We start from the raw sequence: 5,478 nt of genomic DNA on the forward strand, positions 1-5,478 counted from the left end.
TACTAAATTAAATGATATAGCCACCCTATTCACTAATGATGAGAAAACTCGCTACTACTATATCCTTAAATTATTTCCGTTCTCATTAAAGGGTGATGCTAAGACATGGTTTAATTCTCTTGATCCTGGTTGTGTGCGTAGTCCCCAGGATAAGATTTATTACTTCTCTGCTAAATTTTTCCCCGCTCATAAGAAACAAGCTGCTTTAAGGGAAATATATAATTTTGTGCAAATTGAAGAAGAGAGTCTCCCACAAGCTTGGGGGAGGCTTCTCCAATTTCTTAATGCTTTGCCTAATCATCCTCTCAAGAAAAATGAAATACTTGATATCTTTTATAATGGACTAACTGATGTTTCCAGAGACCACCTGGATAGTTGTGCTTGTTGTGTTTTGAGGGAAAGAACTGCTGATCAAGATGAATTGCTATTGAATAATATGTTGACTAATGAAAATAATTGGACACTTCCTAAACCAACTCCTAAGCCAACTCCAAAGAGAAGGGGTATTCTATTTCTCAGTACTGAAGATATGCAAGGGGCAAAGAAATCTATGAAACAAAAAGGTATTAAAGCAAATGATGTTAAGAATTTACCTCCTGTTGAAGAAATACATGGTCTTAATTTGCCTCCTATTGAAGAAATACATGGTCTTGATAACCCAACATAGGTAGTAAAGGTAAATTCTCTCTATAGATTTGATAAGGGTGAAATCCCATCTACTAAGTTTGCTAGCCAATGCTTGGATGAGTTTGATGATTTTATTGTTAAACAAGAAAACTTCAGTGCTTATGTTGCTAGAGAATTGAAACGTAATGCTTATATGATTGAACACTTGAGTGATTATATGTCTAGAGTTAAAGGTGAACTCACTACAACAAAGACCCCCTTATACCAACGTATATCTAGCAACGGAGATGGCATATGCGTTGGCAGACCATGGACTCAACCTCCCCCACCTCCCCATGAATAGTTAACCTCCTCCCTCTATGTACCCACCTCCTTAATTATCTACACCTCACGACCAAACATGTGGAGAAGGGGGGACACGAACTTATCTTATTTCGGGCCGCCACCACAAATCCTCCATCGATCTCACCTGATCCACCGCCTCCGCCGCCAAAAATCCTCCATCGATCTCACTTGATCCACCGCCTCCGCGGCCACAAATCCTCCATCGATCTCACCTAATCCACCGCCCCCGCCGTTGGCTTGGCACGCATCCAGGTTTCCCCCACTTGATCCTTGGTTTCTGCTATCACGGCTGGACAAGAAACTGTCACGGTGCCGTCGGCCGTCTCCACCGCCGGCACCATCGTGCTCTCCCTGGAAGCCCCGCTCCCCCCGATCCATTATGATAGTCGCCGCTAGGAACGACTAAAAGACAAAGACGCATAAGGTTTCTTCTCACCTTCTTTTGGTTTTTCTCTTTGACTTTCTTACCTTGGGCGTTTGTTAATTCCTTCTCTGGTGTCCAAGTGAAGGTGTCAGAGATGCGGTTCAGGGCGACGGGGATGGGAAGGTCACGCGTCGCTGCGTCGGGAGACAACGTCTACACTGCTAGAAGAAGGTCACGCGGCGCTAGGCAAAGTAAGAGGCTCTCCAAGATGGTGTATGCTGCTTCTGTTTACTCACTTTTTTGACCTTTTCAGCTAATCATAGTTCAGTTGTGAGAAGTCAATAAGAATTCAGTACTGCCAGAACTGTCCCACGTTCATGCAGTTCGGTTGGTGTTATGTTCTGAATGCTTGGTGAGATTTCCAGGGCTTCATCTGAGTTGTGCCTTTCTCTACATCATCCAGGTTCAGCAAAAACATAGTTTCTCCTTTGTAGTGATTACAAAAATTAGGCTTGCTTCTCTCAGTTTCCTATCTAGATCTTCATGTGCTGGTTGTTACTAGTTGCCTTCATTAATTTAGATAAATGCCACTTTGTTGACCTCTTGTTTGATAGGAATTTAGATCAGATGTCAATAGTGCAGGGGCAGGGGGCTACTCGATGGGCCGGAAAAGTGGAGGTTCAGTTGTGTGGTTCCCAGATGCACATCAGTGGTGTGACGACTCCCATACTCACAAGGATGGCGCGACGACTGCGAGATGTACAGAAGCGGCACGACGACTCTATAGTGATGGTTCGTAGTGCAGCACGGTCAGTTTGCCATCTGCCCCATCCCAATCTAGTACCATAGCACAATAACCTAGGCTGATATGTCCGTTCATATTTCTAGTGCCACATTGATGCATCTATGGTTAGCGGTTGGCATTTACTATAGTTTTTTGCGGCTCTCCGTGGGTTTGTGTTTCTCGTATGTCTATTGATTTATAATTCTTCATAGTAACTTAGCCATATTCCTACAGTACAATGCAAGATGCAGCAGCTAGAAGTTATACGGATATTACTAGTTGTAGTTGCAGCTATTAATTTTGTACTAGTATAGTTGTTCAGTCATGTAGGAAAAGTTAGATGCATGTACATGTACGAGACTGACTATGCAGTATTCATGTTTCCAGCAGTTTTTTCATTGAAGAAAACTAATCATTGTTGAAAAAGTAGCTTTCAATTTGGACAGTAATCTTTTACTGGAAATACCGAACCATCTCGCCTAGCAAAGTTTATCTATTAATTAAATATATTGGCAATACCAAATCGCATCATCTTCTCAGTATTTTCACTATCTTAAGAGAGTTCATATTTACAGAACCATTTGGTCTAGAGACGTTAGTGTGAGTAATGGTGTTCTGTTGACTTCTCCATTCTAACCATGGTATTGGCTTATGGAGATCATAGTTTGTCTATGGACCAACTTTAATGTCAGCATACATACGTTTGAAATATTGGTCTGCGGTCTTCTAAATTACCAATACATATGTTGTATCTTCAGGTTATAGAAACTGGGTTGTTCCAGGTAGTGACGACGTTACATGGTGACTGTGACGTCAAAGGACAACACATTGTACAGGTTTTTGCTTGTGTTTTACTATATCTAAGTGTAGTTCGTGTATGTATAATTTAAATTTATAACTTTGAAATCACATCTTGTGAATCATAGCACCACCAGTGTTCCATGTCAATATTCCTAGAACTAAAACATACTCCCTCCGTTCTTAAATATTTGTCTTTCTAGAGATTTCAACAAGTGACTACATACAGAGCAAAATGAGTTAATCTACACTCTAAAATATGTCTATATACATCCGTATGTGGTAGTCCATTTAAAATCTCTAAAAGACAAATATTTAGGAATGGAGGGAGTAGAAGATAACTAGTGCCCATCAGGAATTTTTATGATATAATTTGTAACTGTAGTTCGGTACAAAGGAACATTGGACTACTAATTGCAATCCTAAATATTATTTCCTATCTACCATATACCTATCTTTTTTGCAACTAATTTCTACAAAAGAAAACTTTTCTTGGATGTGAAATTCTCAATACTGCTTCTGTGAGACAAGACTCATTGCGGCTAGATTAGGTAAAAAAATCATCAAATACTATGTGTGTAAATTACATTACATGGCTTCCTATAAAACACTATTTCTATCAACATGGTGAAACTTAATTATTGAATGAGGTGAGTTAGTTTAGTACGCTAATATCTACTCTCACTTACAGATGTGTGATACATTCCAACTCTAACTAGTCTGGGTTTTGTGAACATATCACACCATATTCACTCATGCTATCGCTGACCAGTCACATAAGTTTACTCAATATCAATTAGATATGTATTTTAGTGTTTATGAAGCAGATTCTTCATCTGTAGGTTGCAATCCGTATGATTTCTTTTCTCGATCTCCTGCTTGTGTTTCACCTCGCACCTAAGCATCACGTTCCTAGGGACAGAGACATCTGCGCTCTGAAATATGTGCAGCAATATGAAATGATATCTAATTATGGGTGCATGTTGTATGTTATCAAGCACTTTGTGGTTAAAAACCCAATAAATTATAGTTTTTCTTCCTTACAGATGTACATGCAGTGTGAGTTCATGCTACATTAGCAAAATCTGAAATGTTGAGACGACCACTAAAAAGGCAAAAATTATTGGTCATGCAGTCAGATTAATTATCACATAACCTTCAACCTTTGTTTGTTGATTTGCTTCTCTGTTAACCTTTTTTTTCTACTGTATGTTACTGATCTCATTTCTTTATTTTTGTAGATTCGTAAGATGTATTTTGAGATGCATGGTCAGATGTTGATTCCAAGGTCGAGAATGGCGTTGCTGCTGGATAGTCTTATGTTATGTTTTAGGATATCATTTCTGATGTCAATGTTTCAAAAATTATAATTTAGAATAATTGAGAATGATTGAAAGATCCAAAATTGGGCTAGTACTAATTAGTACTCCTATGCTGGAGTATCACAACTTGTAATCTTTGTATCATTTTCTTTGTAATGCAACAGAGGAAATTTAATATATTAGACCTTTCTCTTTATTATATTGGGCCTCCTATGTACTATCACCATTGTCCTGATCATTATGAATGGCAATATATAAAATAAATGTTATATCAATTTGAATATCCTTTTGTGTAGGGTGATTAGCAACGTTTATTCACATCGTTTACCAACAAATGTTATATCCATTTGAATATCCGTTTCTCTCTTACTCTATACGTTGCTAATTTGCAACGTTTATTCACATCGTTTACCAACACATGTGTATGTGTTGTTGCAGACCTTTGCAACGCCACCAACGGCAACGCATATTAATCCATTGGTGTAGACCCTAGAAACGGTTATATGGACATACAACAACGCATCGATGCGTTGCTGAAGGGGGGGTTCCTGTTGCAGTGACTTAAACTCATTAGTAAACATGCTTCTATGGTTACCACTCATGTAGAACAAGTGCCTAAAGCTCAAAATGATTTGCTCAATGAATTAAATAATAAGAAGAATGGTAATGCTGTTAGAGTTATGACTAGAGGGGGTAAAATGACTCAGGAACCTTTGTATCCTGAGGGCCACCCTAAGGGAATTGATCAAGATTCTCAGAGAACTAATGTTGATGCACCTAGTCCTTCTAAGAAGAAGAAAAAGAAAAATGATAGGACTTTGCATGCTTCTAGTAAACCTGTTGTTGACACACGTGAGAATCCCAATGATATTTCTATTTCTGATGCTGAAACACAAACTGGTGATGAACATGAACCTAGTGATAACGTTAATGATGCTCAACCTAGCAATGACAATGATGTAGATTTTGAACCTGCTATTGATCTTGATAACCCACAATCAAAGAATCAACGTTATGATAAGAGAGACTTTGTTGCTAGGAAGCACGGTAAAGAAAGAGAACCATGGGTTTAGAAACCCATGCCTTTTCGTCCTAAACCATCCAAGAAAAAGGATGATGAGGATTTTGAGCGCTTTGGTGAAATGATTAGACCTATCTTTTTGCGTATGCGTTTGACTGATATGCTTAAAATGAATCCTTATGCTAAGTATATGAAAGATATTATTACTAATAAAATA

At 38.5% G+C, this 5,478-nt stretch overlaps 1 long non-coding RNA gene across 2 annotated transcripts; it reads left to right on the forward strand.

Annotated features, from left to right (window-relative positions):
- The first annotated feature begins 1,029 nt into the window (after positions 1 to 1,029).
- Positions 1,030 to 4,436, forward strand: LOC109764974 (uncharacterized). Of its 2 annotated transcripts, none has more exons than XR_012204751.1 (6): positions 1,030 to 1,396; positions 1,482 to 1,587; positions 1,650 to 1,799; positions 1,974 to 2,145; positions 2,879 to 2,956; positions 4,160 to 4,436. It is a non-coding gene; the product is annotated as an uncharacterized lncRNA (long non-coding RNA). The 2 variants fall into 2 exon arrangements; XR_012204752.1 differs by having other exon boundaries at positions 1,979 to 2,145.
- The last annotated feature ends 1,042 nt before the right edge of the window (positions 4,437 to 5,478 follow it).

The sequence above is a fragment of the Aegilops tauschii genome, chromosome 1 (genome assembly GCF_002575655.3).
Source record: "Aegilops tauschii subsp. strangulata cultivar AL8/78 chromosome 1, Aet v6.0, whole genome shotgun sequence".
NCBI lineage: Eukaryota > Viridiplantae > Streptophyta > Magnoliopsida > Poales > Poaceae > Aegilops > Aegilops tauschii.